The following is a 12,429-nucleotide window of genomic DNA, read 5'->3' as shown; positions in this document are numbered from 1 at the left end:
CAAAGGGAGGATGAGGATCTGTGATCGGGGTTGACAGGCACTGTATGTACCTTTCAGATATTCTCTCCTTTGCTGTTGACTTCCACCTGGAGTGTTGAAGATTCTGGACAAGGAACTCAATGTCAGTTTTTGTTTTGTTAAACTCTGGGTATGTGTTGTGGGGCAGTGAGTATCCTATTTTTTTTTTCCATCCCATCTACAATTTTTAATCTTTCTCTTACCTTAAAAGCTAGAGAGTGTATAATTGCAGCAGTATATATCAGCGACAATTTGAAGACTATCTTTTCCTTAACAAAACAAACAACAACAAAAGAACTTAAACTAGAAAAAATGTTTACCTCCAAATGTTCATGGCAAGGTTCTCCCAGAGCCATAATTTTCACGGCTTATTGACGTACTGCTCAAAATTAAATGTCTTTTCATATTTGGCTCTTAAGTGATTCTGTAAGGTCCTGTTTAACAGCCTCATGACAGTATGGCAGTTGTCCTATTAAATGGCCAAATATAACAAAAACAAATAAAGCGATGAACACATGGGTGATGGTACGTGCACTATCACCTGACTGTCAACGTCAGTGGCAGGCTTCAAATGTCTTCTCTTCAGCTACTTGGATTTATATGAATTATATTTTACTGTAAATACATTATTTTCCCTGCTGCAGGGTAAATCCTACCTGAAGTCAACTGTGCAGGTGCAAGGAGAGATTTCCTCTGTGACAAGAGTCTTGCTAAAGATGGAGATTTTCACTGTGGACCAACACATCCCACTTCTGTGAGCAGATTTGTCCTGAAATACAAAGGACTTGTATATGGTGAGTACAGTTATTATATACACATGATATAAAAGACCAGAGTATGGAAGTCACACCACAGACTGGAAATAAGGAGATGCAAACGCTTATAAAATACTGTTTTATATAGTGTATGCTTTCTGGTTTTGCATTTCAGCTGAGTATGTGGTTCTTAGCATTGCAAATGGCGGTACTGCTGATTCTTACATGCTTTGCTATTATGAGTACAGAGAATATCTGATATCTAAAACTGGGGAGAACTTGCTTAGAATTTTGAATATTTACCAATAATGAAATAAAAATACGAGTTAGAGGGAGAACCCTTATAAACTGATGTTTGGTCATACAAGAGTCACTGTAAGGGAGGGCTGAACAATAGGAGCTTAGAGTGAGGCTGGATCTATTCCAAACACTTTTTTATGGTCTTATGAAAAATTGAAATAAATACCATGTTGAGCACTTACAAATTTAATTATGAAAAAAAGAGTGGCTAGCTGCAATCTCTTGAACTCACAATAACATTTCTTTCTGCATGTCTGTGTAGTATGCAATTAGGTGTCTTTTTAGACAGAAGCTAGAAAATAATAGATTTATTTTTTATGAAACATTGTTAGATAAGAAACCTGGTTTGAGCTTAATAACGTCCTGTAAGGTAGTTTTTCCATGCTGTAATGTTACAAGAGAAGAAGAAACGTTTTTGTTCTCCTTATGACCCCGGAGTAAGAACGCACCTTAGGTATTTCCAAGCTAACATAGGAAAGCTATGTAAATAATGCTTTTATTTCACAGTTGAGCCCCCCTTTAATTAGGGAAAGATGCTAGTTTGTCATTAGATGGAATAGGAAGCTAACTCCAGCTGTAAGCCTCGCTTTTTGACCTATGACAATTCTTGGTTCTGTGGAGCTATCTGGAATATCTCCACATCTCACAATCATTAACCAATTTAACTTGCCAGCTGCCTTGTGAGGTAGGTGAGTACTGTGTTAGCATGCTTCTACAAATGGGGAAACTGAGAGACATTATTCTGCTTTGTTGCCTGAAAAAGCACTTTGCACAACATACAGAAGACATGCTTGCCTGCAGGAGATTACAGCCTAAGTACAAACATAACATAACAAATGGATACCAGAGAACAAAGGAGGTTGAGGTGAATGAAAATAAGAGACAAGCTGCAAGACTATGTGTTCACTTCGGGAGTGATATGCAGAACTTAGTGCTGTGGCCGTAGATATTGTTTTTAATAATATTTCAGATTTCTTAGTGATGTCACATTTGTAGAATCCAAAACCAAGGACAGATTTGAGAAGCATCGTGGACACAGGTTAAAATTATGCTAAGCAACATAGAGGTCAAATTTGTAGGAAGAAAGCAAATTAAGTTGTTCATCTATCACAGACAACAAAATAGAAGGGTTGGCAAGCGATGGCTTGAGTGAGACTTAACTGACTGAAATGGCACTTGAGTTTACCTGCCATTAGCATAATAAACACTGCCAGCTGCTCTGGGCAGGCTAGCAAGTTTGCCCCCAAAAGCTCATGCCACCAGTTTAGGAGGGAGTAGAAGCAACCAGAGGAGTTGGACTTGATGATCCTTATGGGTCCCTTCCAACTCGGGATATTCTATGATTCTATGAGATGCAATCTCTTTTCCTTAGTTTCCCTCTACTTAAAGCAGCTTTTTTGCATTTTCTGAGTAATCAGCCTTGGGTGATAGACACCTCCTAGACAATCCAGAGGAAGAAGGAATGTTCTTTCTGTGAGATGATGCTAAATCTGTGGGTGTTTCTGTAATAACTTTGGAAATCCAGTTCTGTTTCCAAGTGCTGCCAACTCCATTTGACTTACTGTGAGCCTCCTACTATTTGATTGCCTTGAATAGTTAAGGACTCATCTGTAAACATATACAATCATGGTTGCTGAAAAGCTGCAGAACCCTAACAAGGAGGTTCTGTAGAATTACAAAACTGAAATTCTAGAAAGCAAGAAAGGAGCCATTGAAGGTTCTGTAGAATTACAAAACTGAAATAAATTTTAGAAAGCAAGAAAGGAGACACTGAAGCCCAATGAACATTTGAGGCAGTGTCACTTGTGACTTTGGGGATAAGTGTACCACTATTACTTTTGCTACATAGAAGGCTGTGTCATTTTGGATGATAATACAGAATATTTGCTTTGCTGCTAATGCTTTAGATGCATTAGGTCTTGCATTAGCAGCTGTCTGCTGTTTTGGTGCAAGCAGATAAAACTGCAGCCTGTATTCAGCAGCTAAACAGCGTTTCTCCTCTTGGGCTATAGGATTGGGACCCTTTGCACAGTGCTTTTTGTTCTTACCTAGTTAAATGCACAGTGTTTTCTATTAGAAGTTAGCCTTCAACACTGGGGAGAGGGTGGTGGCATTAATGTGTGTTATTCAGTGCTCTAGAAATAGCTATTAGTAGGTTTCATTTTCAACTGTAATATATTTTTGGATATGAAGAAAAGATTCCTAGGCCTTTATCCATAGGATCAGTCATGTAAAAAGTTACATGCAGAGAAGGGGAAAATAGAGCTTGGCTGCTCAGGGCTAGAAACGATTGGCTATATTTTGATTAATATTTGTCATAAGCGCCACTTAATGTCAAATGCTTATTCAGCTTACGATTTCAAGTCATACAATGCACTGCGTTATTGTAGGTAGGAGACTTTTGGGCATCTGGTTCTTAAATGAAATACTTCGCATTCTGAGGCATCCCTAAACACTGTTGTTAGAATTGTCATTTTAAAAATGTTTTTGTCCTGCTTTTAGAGCACACTTAATCTTTTCCCATTAATCTGCTTTCACTAATTCTTCTGAAGGATCCCCCACCTGCTGTGCAGGCTACACAACACAGCGAATCTAATCATGTCTGGAATTATCATTTTTATCAGTTTAATCCATATTTTTCTGTTATTTGTTTTCGAATATCTTAGACATTTTATGTACTGTGGTGAGTAATGGAGCAATTGTGGTGGTTAGTGTCTTTTCAAAAAAGCAGTGACAATACAGCTAAGATAATAAATTGATTTTCTGGAATGCAGCATTAGTGTTCCATGTACCAAGCTTGATCTCTAGATTTATTGAATATATTTTAGTCTTCAAATTGTGGATCAGTTGAGAAATCATGTCTCTGTGTTTAACTGTTAGAACAACTATTCTGAATACTCCTGATTAACACTTGCACACCGATTGTGCACTCAGCCTTCTGCTACCTTTCTGAATTTGTTCTCATACTTTCATTTGAATTCTTAAACTGTTAACTTTTTTTATGGGAAGCTTTTGTAAAATGGCTTATAGCTTACAGCTAAGACAGTAAGTATTCTCTTTATGCTTTATGAAAGCAAATTGTAGCATAGCTTCAAAAGTCTGGAGAGAACACAATCTTAACTCAAACAAAGTGACACTTTTGTGGAGTGCCTTTGAATTTACTAAAATCTCTCTAAAGAGAGAATTTGACTTAGTGTTTCGTTCTTTCTCCCAGTACCTTTGTTACTTAGAGTCCTTAACTGAATGCTAGTACTGGCAAGGTCTTCATCTAATGAAGTAACTATTAGCAATACCCTGTACTAATTTGAAAGGTGACGTTTTTGTTATAAATACGAGGTGCTTAGGAGTAAACTAGATAACTTCACCTAGATGTCATAAATAGCTGTGGAAATGCCATCCTGATTTTGGGGTTTCATCCTTTTCTTGGTAGGTATTCCAAATAGGCTGTTTAGGCACAGCTGCTTTCTCTTCTGGTCCTGTCCTTTGCTTTTGTTTTGCTGTGAAGCTGTGGGATGCTCAGCATTGGCTGGCTGCTTACATTTATGTAAAGGTCTAGCACTGCTACATTGGCAAGGCTGTTTTGTAAAAATGTAATTTAGCAGAATTCTTGCATAAACTAACAGACTGTAAACCATTTGCAGAGGGTTATGGTTTGTACTGTTTTCATTCAAAGCAGGACATTAGGGCTCCAGCCACATTTCATTATCCATTTGAGTAACTTTCCTCAATTTAGAGCTCTCTGCCTAACCATGAGCACTAAATTAATGCTAGATTTTCACTCTGCCTAGTGGGAATACTAAATAGATAAATAAAAATCATTTCAGGATAATTGTAGGTGCTGTGGGCTGAAAGCCAAACCAGGCCAGTTCAGCCTTTGAGCCCTGTCTGCCTGCTTTTCTTTTTTCCTTGCCCATCATAATAGGGTATTCAATTATAATCTTTTCTCTGTATGTACAGTGGAGGTTTGCATACAGTGGCCCAGAGGCATTATTAATCTCAGTGCATTTGGAGAGTGAATGAAAAGACTAAAGGTTTAGGGGAAGATCTCCCCCCCCCGTAGCTGTATTCATCACTTAAGGTCTTTGTCAAAAATGTACTTTTCTTGCTTCTCCCTCCATTCCTTGGAGCATAAGCTAGAAATGACTCCAGAAGTTAGAGGACAATGGAAGCATTAGCACAGGGATTATGGATCTTCATGTGCAAGATGGGGGTTGGGGGAAGAAAGAGACAGGATAGAAATTTAGAATACATGGGTAGACTGGTGTTTACCACTGCATAAGAAGCAAGCAATAGTGTAATCAATTTGTGTGAAGCTTTTCAGGCCAGTGGAAAGATGTTATAGAAGGGCTCTTTCTGTGGCTGGCAAATGGATGATTTAAGTCGCAAGTTTTAATATAATTGTCTAAAGAAAATGCTTGAGAAAAATAACACATGTATTTGATTTAATCAATTATGGCAAATCACAAGCTGCTGGAAGAATTCTTCCATTGGGGAAAAACAAAATCCTCTGGATTGGTTCTGTGAGTGATTCTTGATTCTCAGTTTTCTGTGTGCTTCCCTGTAATATGCACGTGGAAAATTTAAAAAAATACCTTAGTGTTCTGGGGAAACTGAATGTCATGGCTACTATTGAAAGGGTTTGTTTGAATTGAGCCGGGGCATATAGGTTCATCAACTTGTCAGGTGTTAAGCATTATGAATCAAGCTAGCTTGATTTTTTTTTTTTTCACGGCAGTTTCCTGCATGTTTTCTACAACATGAGTAACTTGGATCAGCAATGGAATGTGATGGAGCAATTAGCAAAGTCATCCAAGTCATAATCTCTATTTGTTGTAGGTTAACCATTCATAAATCTTAGCATTCCAAATCATCAGACCACTAAATATTGTTCTTTCCTATGAAGACACTAGATTTTGGTGCCTTGTATTTAATTTTGGTGGGCAAGCTGATTTGAAGCACTTAAAGTAGCATTATTGCTGCTCCTGCTTCTATGAAATTGCTTTACCCCATCTGTAGTTACACAAAATTGCTTACAAAGCTTATCCTAGTCTTTCCATGCAGGTCCAGAAGATTTCCTTTGGTAACTCAGTTCCTTAAAACAAAAGTAGCTGCTTACTTCTTGTTTCTGATGTACTATGTCCTTTCCAAATATTTAGGTGCTAAACTATTATTTGGAGAGGTTTTAAGGGCACAGCCAATGCCAGATTTGCCTGGGCATATCTAAGTAGGAATCTTAGAACAATTTCATATGTAGCTGAAAGCTGCCATTCTTATGTGATGCTAACCTAATTAACCAGTATTAAAAATTATTCTAAATGACAAATCAATTAGTCTTCCCTTCCCCTGCTCACCCTGCCCTCTTGATAGAACTTCTACAATGACTATTTAAAAGAAAAAAAAAAAAACTGTTTGAATAACCTGTTAGTGTCTAAAATAAAAAATGCAAAAAACCCAACCCCCAATTAAAACTAAACAAGACAAAAAATCCAAAACCAAAAAACACCAAAACAACAGAGGAAATAAAAGCATCAGAACGTATAGAATTCCTCAGTGGAAGGCTTCACGCCTGCCTACTAGTAAACTGGTATTCTATGGAATCTGATTTAACCTGGATAATGCTTTAACAGTGTCTTCCAGCATAAAAGCTTTAACATTTCACATCAGGACCTTGATTTACTTACCATCTGCTCAGAGGTCTGTCATCAACAGAGATGATTACTAGCTCCCTTCAGATAACTGCCGTTTGGCAGGGTTCTGCTAAGCAGTCTATAACCTTGAAGAGAAGGAGTATATGATAACTCATGCATATCAGTTAACCTTTAAGTGGCTTAATAGTCTTTTCCTAAATAAAACTGTTAAATACTGCTGTTTTATCCTGCCTTTTTTTTTTTTTCTCATGATCTTTTTCCTCCCACTAATTGAGTAAAAGCTATGGAGACCTTGGGAGCAGGCGATCAGTGAGGAGGAAATGTCCTCTCTTTTGTTTTTGTTCTGCATTAATTTCGTTAACAAACTAGTCTGTATTGTACTTATACTTGTCTGTATTATTCATGGCTGCTGCAATGACGTTTCTTTTGAAAGAGTTTAGAGATGAATATATTTGTGAATAAGAAAAATAAAAGCTAGTCTTGCTATCTCGTGCAACTTATTCCAGTAAACTCAGGGAAATTATTAGGATTTGTCAGAAGTCGAAGTATAAAACTGACTGACCTCAATTTTAGCTTTAATATTGTCTGACATTTGAAGAGGCTAATAATGCATTTATTTGACTGTCAAGTTAATGACTGAATTGGTTGTTAAGTTGAAAGAGAAGAAGAATGTTTCTAAAGAGGCAGCTGCATGTTTAACTATTCTTAGAATTGTTCAGATGTTGGTAAAGCAGGCTTACTAGTATTTGGTTCAGACCTAAGCACATTAGCAGTAGTTAGACCAGGGTTTCTTTTAGATCAAGTGGCCAGACACTCCTGTAAAATTCATGACTTATTTTTAATTTAACTGATAGTTACAGAAGTCAGTATGGAACTAGATTTTTCAAAAATGTAGCAGTGCTTGAAGCACTGCGGATTCTGCCAGCGGTGACATTTACTGGTGTGCGCAGTGGAGTGGCCAGCTACCAGATCTCTCTTTCAGTATATGGGTTCACCTAGAGGACATATGGGAGGCTTCTTTTTTGTGTTTCTTTTTTTTGTTTTTACTCTTTGTTCACATTCACTGTTCTGCATGGATTTTTTGATGGTTTGGGGTGGAAGACTTTTAGGGTGAGCTGGCTAATGTTTCTCTTTAGACAACTGGAAACAGCACTCCTGTTAGTCCAAAATCAAATAGAAAGTTTATGCTGTGACCAGAACACTGTATTCAACCTACTGAAAATTCTTTTCTGAATTAGTTATAGTATGGGGACAATTTTGATGCTGACTGGGTCCAATTTGTAGCAGTAATGAGAACTATAAGCCTGGGCAAAGAATTTAACTAAGGTAAGTTTGATATCTTCTCTTCTGCCAGAGATTTAAATAGGTTTGAACCTACAGCACACAAACCCTTTGGCCACTGGAAGAACAGTTGCTGCAACATAAGCATTTAGAGGAATCCCTTTCAGCGAGATTTCCTCCTAACGTTTTGAGCATCCTCTCATTGAAAACTGTTGAAAATAGGTTAACTTAGGTCCCTCCAGTCAAAAAAACAAAAACAAAAAAACCACTCTCAACAATAGGGAGAATGGATGGTGGGATGGTGGCAAGCACCCTTCATTCACAACAAGGCTCTATGGTTGAGGGCTTGCAATCAACAGCATTTTAATTGGGGCAGATGAGTGTAGAATTTGGTGTGGAAAGAAAAGAGTAGAGAGTCAAATACTTAAAATCCTTGCAAACTTGGCTCACAATTTTTCCAGCAATGTTTTAGCCTGGAATGTCTGTGGTTAAACGCTTCTTTATTCTACTGCTCAGAAGGAAGTCAGAATTAAAGGTGACTTCCTAAGGAAAAGGCCACGTGCATGCCACTTTCAGCTTTTTACACTATGATGGGAAGCAAACTTCCATGTTCACTATGGTGTCCTTTTTTTCTAGGTACTTCCCGTGAGTTAGCACAGGTTTTTCCTCAGTACATAAATTTAACATCCCACCATGCTGGGTGATAACTTCTCACTGAAATAAGTCAATGCATTGAAGGTCTGATAACTACTTAATTCCTTCGGCATCCATTTGACTAGCTTCATATTAGTTAATAAATGGATCTGTCAAGTGTGTTCAGTGTTTCAAGCAATTGAGAACATCCCAGTGCTGTCAAAGTGATAATGAATTAGTAGACACTGAACTGTTTTTGTGACTGAAAAAAATGGGCATTGGGGCTTGCTTGGGTTACTGTTGGATAAGTAACAAGAAAAGCATTACTGATGAAAAAATTATCTAGGTCCATGATACATTTTTTCCATGGGGAATACTAAACTTGCGTCATACATAACGGGCTAGTGGATTCAGAAACTGGGCAAAAGTCTTAACTATGTTTTGCTTTGTGTTATTTACCTGGAGAACAATAATGAAAGAAGGTGGCTGTGAGGCTTGTTCCTGTGGAAAATGATCTGAAGATGCATGCTAGCCTTGCATGTTAGCAGCTCCCTATAAACGTGTCAAAAGAAAGCTTAGTCTAAACAAACAGGACTGTCATTACTGTTGCACACAGAGAACACAGACATAGAATAATTAGCTTCAAGTTGTGTAACAATGCCAATCTGCTTTTAGGTCTCTGGAGGCCAGCTGGGAATTATACAACAAACTATCCTTCAGTCTTCAGTTCTATAAAGCAACTGAGTTACAGAAGGAGGGTGTTTCGCAATAATCTGTTGGATGGCTTGGCTATCAGCTTAATGGCATTATGCCTGATGTGCATTGTTTATTCTAAGATGAGAAGCTGAATAGCATAACTCTGAATGGTGACCAGGTGCAGCAACACCTTTTTGTATTGCTTTCGAATTCCTGACTATGCACTAAGACTGCAATTATTTGGATAAGGTTTGGCATAAAAGACCATAATTTGGTTCTAAAGGAGCCAAAATTAGCTTAGCCATGATTAGCTTATGAATATTTCTGTACTGCTAGTGATTGACAGGAGTCCATGGACTTCATACTACAAATAGATATGATTTATCCATTAATGAAAGTCGCCTTGTTATTGGTAGGCATGTTAAAATAAAAAAAGCCACTCTGCACATGCATTGTTCTGGAAACACTTAAGCTTGTTGATTACTGCACAAGCAGTATTCATAAGCATCTGTTTGTATCGTAAGCCACTGTCTCTGCCCATGCACATGCTTCTTTTCATTTGTGGATACATATGAGCGCAGGTTATGAACATCGTTTGTGAAAATATCTGAGCAGTTGTGTATTTAAGAATTGGCCCTCTGCTGTGCATGAGTTCCTATTCGCCAAAGGCTCTTGTGACAGAGGTCAAACACAGTATGATCTTCTTTTTGGAAGGTATTTAACCTAAATACTAAAGCTAGAAGGACTATACACTTCTGCAGAAGTTTTTTGTTCCTGATCTACTCTAGAATGTTCAGGTCTGGGACACTTTTGGTGGGATTTTCAGAACATTCAGTGTCTTTCTGGTGCTCACCTAGAATAGGTGAGCTTGAATGCTTAATTCTGAAGATATTTTTGCAAAATCGTACTTGCAGTCTTAATGGCTACCTGTCATTCAACAGTCTGCTCTGCTCCAGTTGTGTTCTATGTGAGCTTGAGGGAAGCTGGAAAGGAAACATGGTGTAAACAAACCTCTTTCTCTTTGAGAGAGGGGGAATTCATTGGTATTAGAACTTTGACTTTATAACTCTTTGCCTGAATTACTCTCCTTGGGACTCTCTGTAATTTAGATTTGATAGTTTGTATCTGCATCCCATACTTTGCATTTTATATCATGCTCCGTGAAATGCAGTATTGTGCGGATCTTCAGGCAGTCTCCATTTTACTTTGACCTTTTGTGAAGGATCTTTTCTGTCTTTCCAAGTGTCACCTACACTAATACCTTAAATTGTTTTACCAATCTTCAAAGCAAGGAGTGTTTTACACAAAGCTCTGTAAAAGTAAATCTCTCCCAAGTGTTGCATTTAAATGGAAAAAAAAATTATATATATTCCTAATGTTAAAACACAGGTGTTGAACTCTGATTTCTAGATGCAAGGCTGGATTAGTTAGCAGGCATCAGCCCCTCTGAGCTGAAGTAGCACAAATCAATGGATTTTCATCTGCAAATGGCCAGGAAAGGAAGGAAGAATCCTGGGTGGACAGAAATCAATTTCAACATGTTGATTCTTTTCTGGCCTGTGGGTCTTTAAGTCCTTCGCTGACGCCATAAGTTAGAGCAACCTAAAGGAGACAGAATAAATTAGGCCAACCTGCCCAGAAGGAGCTCTAACCATGTATGACACCAGTCCATTCTCCCACTTCCACACAGAGTGGAGCTCTGGCACACAGGGAGAATCTCCACCTGTTCTCTTACTTTGTTCTGATCATCTGAGGTGTCAGAGATACAACTGCATAATTATTTCTTAGGTACTTAATATTCTTTTGATATACTTTTTGTATTTAATTTTCTAACTAGCTAGTCTTTCTGTCAAATGTCCTAGCTATGTTTCCCTGATTTACTTTATCTTTTAAGACTAATGATCTCCGGAGCTGTCAGTAGTATTAGATGATTTTATAGGAACATTAAATGTTTGGAAACTGTCCCAGTTTCTGCATCACCTTCAGATAAGGTGATCTTCTGTTTAAAAGTTCTCCATTGATCTTCTTACTTTTAAAGTTCCTCCAAAATGCATGAGAGCAGACTGAAAAAATAAATTAGACCTACAGAAAATGCTTTCTGCTGAACTTACTAAAAGTAGGTAAGTGGAAGGTAATGCAGTCTGGTCATGAACTACTGGCTAAATGAAAAGGACCACATCTTCTGTCATCCTCTCTGTTGCTCCAGATTCAGAATCTCACAGCTCCACTCACCGCATGGTTTCTGTCTGGTAGTTTAGTCTTGGAGCAAGGATGTATGCTAAACTTGTATTGATTGATTTTTTTTATACTTTTTTTTTTCCTAAGTAATTCTTGCAGGTCATCATTTAGCTCTGTTTTCAGCTTTTGAGAAGCCATTTTCATGTAGCAAATATTAAAAGGTTTAATATTAATTACACAAGCTTTGGGGAAACAGTCTTGAGAAAGTAGTTGAAATTACTCAAGATAGTCTTCGAAGTGGACCAGTCTTTTTATGACTACTTTGAATATTTTTTCCATATCATGGATTTCCCTTGTGATCAGGATCTAGGCAGGGTAACCAGTAACATCCTACTAAAAAATTATTCGTTACATTTTGCAGTGAATGTTTGCACCATGATGATAATAAGTGCAAGCCATGTCTTAATTTTTAGAAAGATTATGTAAGGCAATCACTCACCTACCTCAGGGTAATATTCTCTTGCAGATATGTGTGTGCTTTACAGAGATGTCAGGAGTAAAGATTTCAGGTGTTGATTCCTGATCAAACTTGATTTTAATGAAAATATATTTATGAAAAAAAGTATGTAATTGACCTGTCTTTGTTCATCTGAATGTGATAGAGAAGAGAAATAACCAAAGGTATCACTTTAACCATACAGAAACTGTTACTGTCACACATGCAAACACAGAAGGGAAGAAAAAGCCTCTAAATGCTCTTTGCTTTCAACTGAGATGAATTACTTCGATAGATACCCAGCAGTTCTGAATATGTTTCAGAGAATGTTGTCACTATAATAAAAAAATATATGTTCTTACTACAATTCGGGATGTCAGGAGTGGCTTGGAACAAGTCTGACTGGAATAACAAATTGTCACTA

General features: G+C 37.6%; 1 protein-coding gene across 5 annotated transcripts in view; it reads left to right on the top strand.

The window, feature by feature from the left end:
• The window catches only part of RORA (RAR related orphan receptor A), a 432,323-nt gene that overhangs the window by 17,813 nt on the left and 402,081 nt on the right, over positions 1-12,429 (top strand). For all 5 annotated transcript variants that reach the window (XM_080608115.1, XM_080608114.1, XM_080608116.1 and 2 more), the window contains exons 2-3: positions 58-148; positions 663-812. The gene's annotated coding sequence lies outside the window, so the exon portion shown is untranslated. The remainder of the gene's footprint in view (positions 1-57; positions 149-662; positions 813-12,429) is intronic.

This window comes from Anser brachyrhynchus, assembly GCF_964034855.1.
Source record: "Anser brachyrhynchus genome assembly, chromosome: 11".
In the NCBI taxonomy this organism is placed as follows: domain Eukaryota; kingdom Metazoa; phylum Chordata; class Aves; order Anseriformes; family Anatidae; genus Anser; species Anser brachyrhynchus.
Note: the sequence above shows the minus strand (reverse complement) of the source record. Positions and strands in the feature narration are given on the sequence as shown.